The sequence below is a fragment of the Passer montanus genome, unplaced genomic scaffold (genome assembly GCF_014805655.1).
Source record: "Passer montanus isolate IOZ18808 unplaced genomic scaffold, ASM1480565v1 scaffold32, whole genome shotgun sequence".
Classification (NCBI taxonomy): Eukaryota; Metazoa; Chordata; class Aves; order Passeriformes; family Passeridae; genus Passer; species Passer montanus.
In genome coordinates, this window is record NW_024367930.1 from 2099684 (window position 1) to 2112641 (window position 12958).

At 40.3% G+C, this 12958-nt stretch overlaps 1 protein-coding gene across 2 annotated transcripts in view; it reads right to left on the reverse strand.

Annotated features, from left to right (window-relative positions):
- GLI3 (GLI family zinc finger 3) overlaps nt 1-12958 on the reverse strand; it is a 206035-nt gene that overhangs the window by 15961 nt on the left and 177116 nt on the right. The window lies entirely within an intron of this gene.

The window sequence follows — 12958 nt, forward strand, 5'->3', positions numbered from 1 at the left end:
CCTGAAAAATCAACAGAACTGCTAAACCAAGTTTCCACCCCAAATTTTAACTCACTCCCTGTTACCCATATTTTCTTTCAATAAGTGTATTGGTTCAGTAAATGTACAGATCGTGGCAGCAGAAATAAACCCCTATACACTGTGCATGTGAACTCTGAGTACAGAAGCATACATCAAGCCTGTTTTTGCCATTGCCAAGTCTGGCTTTTTCTGAATGTGTGTGGGAGTGACAGCTGCCCCAGCCCTGCTGACTCATAGGCATGTCTTTCTGTGGTCAGTGTCATCCACATGAGTGTATCCAGAAGCAGGACAGGGCTGGGCTGTGTACCTTGTACTCTTCCACAAAATTAGCTTGCTCTTTTTCTTTCACTAATATCTAGTTCAGAAAAGCATTTAGGAATGGACTTAATTCTGTGTTTTTGTGGAAACAGACAGGTGAAGCAGAGCCAGCCTCAAAATTGGTTTGTTTTTTTTAAAGGTTTAACTGTTTTAATTTTTTTGCACAGCTTTAGAAAACAAAAGCAGAGAAAACTACACCTGGACTTTCAGAGTCTTTTTTCCACTAGGAGCTACCCGACTCATCATCCTCCCAGACTCTCAGAGAAATCATTCCACACTGCCGTACTTCTGTCATTGTGCCACTAGATGGCTGCATTACTCAGCGAATGACATTATTCCCACTAAGGTACCACCAAAAAATCTTTCCAGTTTTTATTTGATGACAGCAACGGGATGAAATCTGTTCCATAATGAGCCCACAGTAAATGCCAGCCATATAGAAACACACTACCTCATACTGGAACACAAAGAAGATAATCCAAATCTTTTCTGAAGTCTTGAAATCAGTCAGAAAGCCACATAAAATTACTTATGTTCAAAATTATGCACCATTGCCATGGAAAACAGACATCCATTGCCTATAAAAGATGACAGATCTTCTTCTGAAACTTTATTGCCATTTCTTAAAAGTTGTTATGGGGCACAGGATGCATGAACAGACCAGAGGTGCTGGGCAACATACAACTTGTAATCTGCAAGACTTAATGATCCTGGTGCAGATCTGTTTTCATAGTACACACACCTGTGCCAGAAGCATACACATGCCCTGTGCTGTGAAATGGCATCAAAACAGTTCAACGAGGGTTATGTGTGCTATTTCTTGAAAGAGAAAGAAGAGAAAAAATTCATTCAAGTAATTCATGGCCAAATCTCTCAATAAACATTACAGACTGTGTATTATGTCGTTAAACCTACACAGCCACGAGGGGGATGAAACTTGAGTGTGTGACACAGGCTTTCCATTCGATAAAAAACCTCAAGGCTGGATCAATCAGTTCACCACAGAACCTCCCTTTACCTCCTGCTGTGTGGACACTCAGGCACCCGTGGAGACTCTTTCAGAGAAAATCTCCATAGGACAGTTTTTTCTCTTTGTCCCTGCAAATCAGCTTGCTCCCTGCACTCTAGACCTCTAACCTTTAGCAGCATGAGAATCCTCTAAAACTGACCTTTCTCATGGGCCTAAAAGTCCTCTCCTCACTCCCCCCCAGCCCAGGCTCACTGCAGCAGCTGACAAAGCTTGCTGAGAGTGGTGATGATCATTTGCTTCTCTCCATCGCTGGCTTACCTCTCAAATATCTTATGATCATCCTCTGGTCTCTCACAACCGTGGCCCTCCAAACACATTTGCCCTGCTCTCTTACTCTATCAATCCTTTCCCAGACTCTCTGATCTTCCTACAATCAAACCCCTCTTTGTGCTGTTTTCCTTCATTGCTCTGATGCTGCAAGTGACCCCTGAGAGCTCACCTGCAAATCCATCTCATTCTCATTCAATCCCTCTGAGAATCTTCACCTTTAGGGAAAGCCTGGAATAAATGAGCCTGTGATCTACTAATCTTAGTAATTTATTTGGTTCACAGATGAGCTGCTTAATTGCTTTTTGCAGAGTGGTCATATTTTAGCAGACCTACAAACATGTCCAAATACTGAAAGACTGGTCTGGAGGAGTCTTCCTAGAAAATCAGCACCAGCAGTGTTCTCAGGTGAGGAGATTCACAGTGTTTGTCATCCAACAGCCTCACTTGCTCAAGTTACTATGAGAAAACTTGTCAGTCATCTGCTATGGACATATACGTAGAACTACACAAATGCAAATCGTGAACTAAATCTACACTGGGATATTTTACCATTATCATTTGGCAGAAAGAATGTGCCATTTTTGTGACATGTTTAAAGAGGAGGGAAGTCTCACTGTGTAAACAACATCCTTTAGAAAAGTTCAGAAGTTTGTGAACTCTAGCATTCAGGTTCTTTGACTCAGATAATTACCTTTGGATTTTACACAGTGTTTTTGGCTCCCTGGTCTCTATTATGAGAGGAAATGAGCAGTTTTGAGCTTGTAAAACAAAGAACAGTCAGGAATAAGAGTATTATGCAAAGCAGAAGCTTTGGTACAGTACAATAAGGAATTATAGGGTTTCAATTTATAATCTGTTTGTAACCTTATTACACCCATGAAATGTCACATTCCAGGGACTAGATCAGAAGGAATTTTTTTTCCTGGTGAAATTGAATTTTTATGCAGTTTCAGGGTGTGAAAAGGTTTTTCTTTTAATTTTGTGGGCCCAAACCTGCAAGTTTTACTTATGTCTGTAATCCTTATTACAGTAAATAGGCGCATGAAAGCCAATGATATTACTCCCTAGTGTCAGGTTTGCTAGCATAAGGCTCTGAAGCATCAGCTCTGTATTATTAAGAATTTCTGACCTGGAAAAAAAAAAGCTCCCATTAAAAGCTGGAATTCTACAAGCTATCTCCCATTGCACACAGCTCCAAAAAGCTGCTGAACAGGGGTCATTTGTAGAATACCAGTCACTTTCATGCTACCTCAGTGCTTATTACCAAACCTCTGTTTGTCCTGGCTCATTTTCTATTCTTTCAAAAATGTTATTATCATCCAGTTGCAAAATAAAAAACAAACAAACAGAGGGAGCTGACCTAAATACTGATTTTGGTCTCTGAATGACCTGCCTTTGAAGGAGGAAGCTCTGAGATGGATTTCAGTTCCAGAGCATAAAACCCCACCACATTAATTGAAATCAAGGCTGAAGTTTGCCTGTCATCTCTACTGGGCAATCTCAAAAACCAGAGGTAATGGGAAATTCAATCCACAATATCCTGGAAGCATAAATGATTACATGGTAAGAAATAATATTGAAAAGGGAATGCCTTAAATCATGCATGTTCTCATATAATCCATACCAACTGTACCTGTTACTCAATATTGCAGCAGATGAGGTGACACTGGAGGTAGGCTCTGCAATAACTTTAGTGTTCCATTTCCCGCCTCCAAGAGGGTTTTTAGAAGAAAGGAGAATCTGACACATCCTAGCTGACTGCATGGTACTTGTTAGCTATTCAGTACATAAACAAAGGCCAAATGTGCTCTCACAGCACTCAAAACAGCAGGAGGAAAAGCCTCTCCATACCAGTGCAAAAATTTAGGAACACCCAAAAAAGAATGTCACTGCAACTGAGATTGCCTCTGAAAGCAAAGTTCTATTTGGTGGCAAGAGCAGAATTTTCTGGGAGAATCTCACATTTCTGTTTTCCAACCTAGACTTGCTACCCTAGAGTGTAGGAGTAAACTGGGAGGAGACCATGCTGTACTGGTATGATGTGCTAAGTTAGTGGCCAAGTGAAAACATATCACCATTACCAAAATTAGGTTTAATTTCAGTTCTACAACAATGTCAAACTTTTATCTTCTCGCAGTTATCTCCCTGTATCTTAAAAATTAAAAAGGGGGTGCTAAGTAACTTCTCACTAGATCTCACCTCTCTGACATTAAGCAGAGGCAGCATTTAACCCATCTTCTAGCACAAATCTCCCCCTATACTGTACTGCCAGAAAAAGCCCCTCAAATCAGAAGAGCTGCTGAATTTGATGTATAGGGGACAAAGAGCAAAAGGTGAAGAGGCATCGCAGTGGAATGGCTGCTAAACACAGCTTGTCCTGCAGCTGCACAAGAGAGCTGTGGAGCCCACAGAGGACATGTGGCAGAGGCTGTGCCTTGCAGTACCAGACTGGAAAGCTCTGAAGCTGGTTTGGAAGGGGATTTGCTGTTCCTGACATGCAAAGCCTGCAGAGAACACTTTTATTTCTGTGTTTTGCATAGGGAACATAGATTTGACCTTAAGCCCACATACGGTTAGAAACAGGTTCCTGGTCATCAGGCCCAACCCCTTGCTATGGCAAGTCCCACTGCACATAATCCTGGTCATAAACAGAGCTTCAGCTTCTAAGTACATTAGTGATCAGGTCCCTCTGGTCCCAGTGGAAGGCGCTTCTAGGAACTCACTCTTCTGCTGGTTAGCAACTAATTTCTAGCTTTGATTTATTCACAGCCAATTTATATTCATTTGTTCTCATGCCAACACTATCCTTTAGCTTAAACAGCTCTGTTTCCCTGCAGAGTGTTTAGTTCTCTCCCTTCCCCACCCTAACTAACTGGCAGACAGCACTCCCCTCTCTGTTTTCATTTGCTGGATTAAATAAACTAGTTCCTTCTGGTCTTCTCTTCAATGATCAAGTCCTCATTCCCCCCTCAACCTGCTTTGGCTTGAGGTGGGGAATTCCGAGTCACATTTGTCATTTTGTTCCTAGATTCCCCATTGCCACTTTGAGGACTGTATTAGTCCATTAGCTGCCCTCTCAGCCTCTTCACCTGCTCCAGTACAACTTCAACCTTCTTGACCAGAATAGTGTGAAGTACACCAGGGCTCACCAGACTTGGTGTAGCAGAATTCAAACATCCCTGCCACCACTTAGGCGCAAGTACAGACCTCACATTCACTTTATACTTGAGACTATTACCAAGGCCTCTGAGTACCTCATAGCTTGTGAATGTACCTCTCCTAACAACAAATCTTAGCAAAGATACCTTCTACTACGGCCACAGCTGAGGCAGAGACTTAAGGCCCAGGAAAGCTAAAGGCCACATTCATACAAATGTTTCGATCTCTAATTCCCACTAAAAGTAGTCACTTGTTCATGAATGGTGTGCATACTTCTGAGGTTCTTGACCTACACAGCTTCCTGAGATAGCCAAGTGACTGCAAAAAGAATATCAGTGTTCAGAACAGTGACAGGGCAGCATTTAAGCAAGTCCCCAAGCTTGCCTTCTCCCCAGGGATGCAATATGCAACTCATCACTGCTCCTTGTTACCATTTTAGGTAGTCAGGCAACTGAGAGATGACATCAGACTGGCTTGCCTACCATCTAATTAATATCTTGATAAAGGCTGACTCCATGATCCACAGCAAGATGAACAGACAAAGGCACTGTAAAAAAGTCAGGATGTAAAGGAGGTCCTGGTGAGCCAGGAAATCTCTTGTGACAATAGAAATCTCATTGTGAGGAGGAAAAAAAAAATGCATCTCCATGGAGTGAAATCCCCAGCAGACTTCTTGGACACATTCCAATCACTGCAATTGAGTCTCCCTCTAACCTCTGTGACTCTCTGTTAAAACAATGCATGCATTTTAATTTCCTCTTATCTGATGGAAAATAGGTACAGATACTGTCTGTCCTTTCCCTACTAAAAATTTTGCAGGCACAAACAGGCCAAACAGCTTCAAGAGACCAATGTCTGCCCCTTGCTGCTCATGTTGAGAATACACTTTTGACCCCATGTCCTTCGGGTGGCATAAGTACTTAAGCCATTTTTAGTTCCTGAGATGGAAGAAGCACTTAAGCTGCTTTAAGCCCTTATGGTGGCATAAACACTTAAGCTGGTTGCAGTTCCTAAAGCCAAGTGGAAGCTATAGCTATACAAGAAGAACTCTGCACTTCCAAATAGGCACATGCCTGTGGAGAAGCTCAGACGACTATCTCCAATCCTGCTTCCTTTCCTTTGGATGCACTTATTCTATTAGAGTTCTTTATGCTGTCTTTCATACTTTATCAAGATTTAAGAAATGCTGTTGTGACAGATCTCTGCTAATGCTGATTAGCAACATGACAATTTATACAATTTGTTGATCTGGCCCAAAGCAGGTCAGTGCCTTCACAGTCTTGACACCTTTACTAAAATGGAATACATACAGTTAAGATTATCTGGATCTTAAAAGCACTGCACAGCAATTTCCTTGGTGTATAATGAATACACTAAATAGCCTGTGTGCTGCACTCCTCACCTCACAGTGTTGATCTTGTCACTCAATCTCTATACTTAACTTTCAACATTTTCCACTATTAACAAATTAAGCCCCTTGCTCCCCATAGATATGGTCATGATTGCAAACTTAAATGAAGACTAGTGGCATGCCATATTTCATAATCAGATATTTTTGTGTTACATTTCAGAGGACTGTGGCTTTTTCAACAATTGTAGTGGTTTAACACTAGCCAACAACTACCTACCATGTTCATTCTCACCAGCCCCTGCCAGCAAGGATGGGGTGAATTGGAAAAAGGTAAAATCCATGGGTTGAGATAAGAATAGTTTAAAATTCAAAATAAAAATTTTAATAGCACTAATAATGATAATGACGAAAAGGCAGATAAGAACAGGGACATGAATAATAGCCAACAGAAACAAGTGATGCACAATGCCCTTGGTCACCACCTGCTCACTGATGCCCAGCACACCCTCAGCAGCAATTGGTCATCCCAGCCAACTTCCCCTGGCTTATAACTTAAGCATAATGTTCTGTGGTATGGAACATCCCTTTGGTCAGTCTGGGTCAGCTGTTCCCGGCTGTGTACGCTCTCAGGTTCTTGTGCACCTGTTCCCTGGCAGAGCATGGGAAACTGCAAAGTCCTTGACCTGGAGTAGCACTGCTCAGCAACAACTAAAACATCTGTATGTTATCAATTTTATTCTCATACTGAATCCAAAATATAGAATGTACTAGCTATTAGGAAGAAAATTAACTCTATCCCAGCCAAGACCAAGACAAAAGCATTGCAAAATTATATATATATACTACAAATATTTGTAGCTCCAGTGTGACTAAAAATGTTTTCCTTATTAAGAAAAAAATTTACTACATAAAGAAAGTTTCAGTTAAAGAAATGGTTATTTCAAAAAGGAGTGAAGCATGTGGAAAATGGGAAATGTGACTTACATATTTTACAAACTTAACATTTGAACTCCGTGTCCATGACTGTTAATACTTAATTATAAGAACAAAAAACAGACTCCAGTCAGCACTCCTGCTGAATTCATGCTTGAACCTCATTTATTACTGTGCTGTTCTGGATACCCATTTCTGTCCCTTGAGAATTGGCAACAGCAGTCAATGAAGAAAGGGAGGAATCAAAATTAGAAGCCCTAAGTCAACTGAAAAATTATGATGATTTATAACTTCAGATAACCCGTGTACATAGAAGGACAGGAATGACAGGCACAGGAGAAGGGCAGCATGGAAACCAATGGCTGGAAGAGAGGATGGAAACAGTACAAAAGGAGGACTCCAGTGTCTGAGGGAGAATTCCCAAATAAACGGTAGACTGAAGGGAACCTCAGAAATGTTGCAACAAATAATTGTGGTCAACAGCTTTCTTGGACCAGCTCAGCTGCCACTGGAGAAGACTGGGTTTACAGTCATATGTAAAAATTTAGTAAAGATCTGGGGTTCAGTGTAACACATGGGCAGAGACTGTCCCTGTTTCATGGGGCATACAAGTTCAGAAGCAAGGAATGCACAAAGGCCAAGAGCAATCAAACTAATAATGAACTTTTGCATTTTGTGGAATTCACTGTACTCCTGAGCAGGAATCATTCTTTTGCCTCAAATGATGTTTAAGCAAGACATGGTGAATCAAATTACTTTTTACATATGGGATTGGATAAGTCTTGTTCTCTAAATCTGAAACGGTATTATTAATATACAGGAATATGCTAATTCAAAGGACTGTTTGCTTTTCACCTTTCTCCTTCAGCTGAAAATATAGGTCTGATTTTTTCTTTTATCTCAATAAAATTGAGAGATAAAAAAAACCCAATAAAATTTCTAAATCCCCCAGTTAAAAAAAGGAGATATTTTCTTTCTGCTTTTCCTTTTGTTCTCTTGCAGTAAATCCTGTAGTTGTCTTTGTTGCCTATCAATAGGTTAAACATATCCAACTTGTATGTTTAAATGCTAAAGACAGAGAAGTCCCCACGGATATGTCAATCATTGGCTCTTGTACAAAGAAAATACTGTATTTTGCTCAGAAGAGCTTTCTGTGGCAATTTAAACACAGTGAGACAGACACAATATCCTGGAGAGAGGAAAACCTGCCTTATTACATTCCTGACCCAAGAGAAAGGATCTGCCCTTAGGATATAAAGGGAATCAGTGGGGGGAATAAAAGAGAAAAGTTATCTAATCCTAAAAATAAAGACAGTGGTTCATAATACAGCATGACCTTCTTTTAATCTCTGATATAGCAGTTATCCAGTATGGATGTGATAGAATATCAACAGGGCAAACACAGCTTTCTTGTCACGCTGGGGAACCAACTCCCTCAGCCTGTATCTGTTTCTAGGTTTTGGACAGCTTTTTGGTAGACTCTGGTATATTCTGTGGAGTGAATGGAACTTCTGGGATATTGCAGGGATTCTTTCCCAATAAGATCACATCTTGTTCTTGTTTCATTTAATATACATATATTCACATAGGCAGTACAGTTAAGTCTGTCAGCAGCAAAATGCACTCCATCAAGGGCAATGTTTTACAGCTCTCCCTTGATTTCCCGTGTCAGAGCATGCAGCTATAAAGCAATGGGCAGAAATTGCATCTTTATTTGCTAAACCTGAAAATCTAAGAAATTAGATTCTGCCAGGACATCAACATAGATGTTGTGGACATTAATCATTCCAGTTTTACAGTGGTAGGAAAGGTGTTTTGATGACTCAGGCTTGTTTCTTCTCTGATGTTCTCTTCCCTAACTCTCAAAAATCAAGTCAAAAATCAAGTGCCTTGTTTTCCTTGGAACTTGAGTTCTTGTATTGCTAGTTAGGGCACTAACAGGTGAAGCTGTATGGCACAGGAATTCCAGATTTCTTTACTCTTTTTTTTTTTCCCAGCTGTAGAGAAGTAATTTTTCAATGCATGCTGTCGTGATAACTGAGTTTTACCATTTCTTCCAGCACTGATGCTTTGTATCACATTTGCATTAGTTCAAGCAAGGTATCACAGTTTCCCTATTTTACTTTTTTTTAAAGGCTCCATTTCTCTCTCCAACCACCTGCCCAATCTGTGACTTGCCCCAGAACAGGCTAATTGCATTTTCATGAGGAGGCTGCAGAAGGAACTGATAGTGGAAACCAGAAGCCAAATGCTCAAGTCAATTGCTCTCAAACAGGGACGTTTTGGTTAAATCTCTGCTCTCCAAGGAGCAGCCCTGCTCTTCTGAGAACTACTGAACCAAGGAAAGATGCAAGAGGGTTATGTGAGGATGACAAATTCTTGGAGCACTGAGATGAAGGAGCCTATAGGGCATAAGTTCCCCTGCAGTGCTCCTGGAAGAGTAAAAGGGGCCAACCACAAGCTGAGCACTCCTGGTGTTTCTCCCAACACCTTCTCCTACCTGCCTGCTGTCTGCAGTGCTTCCTAGCTCTCCTGGCTGCCCTCCCAGCTGCCTCCATGGCAGCGATCCCTGCACAGCTCCTGCAGGTTGTGTTACACACCACTGCAAGGGTGCTGGAAAATTTTCCTCCAACTTCCACTTGCTTCAAGATTTTCCTGTTGTAGACTGTGTGTTTGAACACACAGGCTGAGAGCTGCTCTGAGCATCTGAACTGCTGTGCTAACTGTACAAAAGCCTTTTGCTGTATGCTTTTTTCCTTTTTAAAAGGCAACATCACAGGAAGAACTCCATTATAACTTTCAACTTCACCAAGACTTCAGCAATGCACAGAATTCACTTTTACAAAAATTAGTATATATATATATACACACACATATATATATATATATATGTACGTATTTGTCTCACTTCTACCTTGCTTTTTTAATGCTCTTCACATTTAGGTCCCCCAGTTACACCTATGCATTACACCTTCTATGTAAAAGTCATATGATAAAATATAGGGTTATTTGGCACCTGCAGTGTAACAAGAACCCCAAAACAGACTACCAAAGAGAAAAGCACAGGGAGAAAAAAGACAGGTGAAGTGTGTACCAGTGATTGAGAATTCAAATTTGGCTTGAAAGACCAGGATGAAAGAAGAAAGTTGACAAAGGCCATTTGCTGAAGGATTTAAGACCCACTGCTGACTACCTGATGAAACTGTGATGTTGATCTTAATGGTGTAATAGCAAATGAAGGTGGTCTTCTCCCAAATTCTATACCTGAGCCCTGCACTGATGATCTTCAACCTGTTCTGCCTGCTTTCCTCTCATTCTTCTCCATCACACATGCATCCAAGCTCTTCCCACAGGCTTTCTGAGAGGTGGCTACAGGCAGGAATTCTACAGCTTGAGCTGCAGGAAGGGCTCCTGCCTTCAGCAAACAGCTCTACAGCATGATTTCGAGGAGGTGCAATGCCTGTTCAAGTCATAAGCTCACAAGAGAGGAAATTCACATTGCAAAGCTCCATATTCCCTCAGATGCATTAGACATTCCTCTCTCGATTAGCCAAAGCAGTAGTGCACCAACAAGGGAGTTTTCCTACAGCTGGACGGGAAAGAGGGTAAAGACTGGCCAAACATCTGCTTCACTGGTTCTAAGACTGCCAGTGAATGCTGCCTAGAAAATGATACCTTCTAGGAGTGGCTGAATATGGAAGGAGAGAAAACCACCTGAGGCTGAACTTCAGAATTTTCTGCTTCATGATCTTTGCATTTAAGGATAAAAATTGATTTGACATGCAACTGCTGCAGAATTTCAAGAAAACCATGTTAAAAATCTCCCTCACAGGCAGTACCGAAGGTGAGCAATGGCTTACTCTTCTTTACAAATCTGAACTCATGTACATCTGTGTACAATTTAACAAAAACATACAGGACTTACATTAAAAAAAAGAAATTGAAAAACTTGAACAGCTTGACACTTAGCACTGCTAAGTTAGATACTAACAGATGTTAGTATCACACACTTAAAAGCATATATTTCTGGATTTTTCTCTCTGGCAAAGACAGACCACAGAGGACTTCTGCCAGCACTCGAGAAGGAAGTAATCATAAAGAGGCATTACAATAAGGTATTTCATCTTATTTGCAAATAGTACAAAGAATGAAAATACCGTTCCTGCTTTTGACAGAAGCACACTAGCACACACGAGGCAGAACTAAATACTTTGGATGTTTTCCCACATTTCTGCAGAAGACAAAAAACTATAGGCCTCCTTCCTGCCACCATAACTCATCTGACTTCAATGGAAATCAGACCTGCTGTATATATTAAACCTGAAATTAACTATTCTCCCTTCATATTGTTTGGCTTTGATAAATTCCAGCCATTGCTCCTGGCCAAGATGCACAGATCCTGGTTCAGCGAGCTGCTCTGCTGACATGAGCTCTTATGGCAGCCTGGAGCCCATTAAAATCAACTGGGTCCAACACACTGAGCTCTCTGCAGGAGTGGGGCTTTAGCAACTCCTATAGTTAGTTACTGAGGTCTGGGTTCAAACCATGCTAAAAGTATATTTCTCCTTTAACACAGGGCATGTTCACAAGAAAATAAAATTGGAAGAGGTTCCTAATCTTTACATTCCACAGCACAGACCAGAGTAGCAGAGCCAAGAAATAAAAACTTAAGAGTAAAGATGCTTAGAGAAAAAAAAAAAAAAACTGGATGAAAGAAAGTACCCAGCAAAATATCCCAACAACTGGTGCACCAAATGAACATATAAAGACAGAGCTGTTTTATAAAAATTGTAAAGTTTTAATGGCAAAAATCTGTTAAAATTTACACTGCCTTTCAGTGCATGTGTTTGGAAATACACTGGAACTAGTTTAGAATCAACAGGCTCTTTGAATTAAAATGTAATTATATAGTACAGCAGCTTTATACAATTTTATATTAGCAGAGACAAACTGCTTAATGCCATGAACAGCTTAGAAACCTATGAAAGGCTATATCAAGAGAAAATAAGGGGAAGCTAAAAAGTACCATTTTAACAAGATTTTGAATTCTTCCAAACTCCAGGAGTCATCTATCTATGTGGAAAGATTAGCAAAATATTTGATACCTTACAAAAAAGTTAAGTCACTGCCTGTTCTACTGAAAATCCTTTCTTTCTGAAGGGGATAAATAGCAAGGTAAATGCCAGATACTTAAATGGGATCTGCTTTTCAAGGTGCATTAAGCATATGGGCACTAGCACTAAGCATGTATATAGGACTTGCTGAAAAACATGCACCTCCTTTGGTTTAACCTTGGACCAGATTTTGTAAAATCATGCACTTTCTTCTACTTTTAGTATTTATTAGTAATTACAGCACAGCTAATACTGACCCACTTAAAATGAAAGAAAATATATTCCTCATCAGGATCTTCCTGTGTAAATCAATCAGTAATTCTTTTGAATTTTTTGTAAAGAGAGCCCTTGTGCTTACCACATGGACACAAACAAATTGTTCATATGATTAAAATACCAATGCTTTGTCTGCAGAAAGAGACTATTGAATAACAGCTTTTTTTTTTCCAATAAATGCACTTAGTGTCTCCTTATACATAAACTGTGAAAGCTGCAGTTCAGATTAGAGATAATGCCTGATCCACATTTAGCAACGAATGACACTAGAAACCTCTACAAAAACTGGAAATACAGTGACTTGAAAACACATACCACTTTTCACAAAAACTAATATAAAAATGCTGGCAGTGATAAGCAATGCCAAAATCTTTAGAGGCAATATATGTTTTAAGATACATTTAATCACAGAGGAGATCCGGTAGAATTAATCCAGCTTCAGTAGCTGACAGCAGAAGTGTCTTAAAGCCATGACATCACAACTGG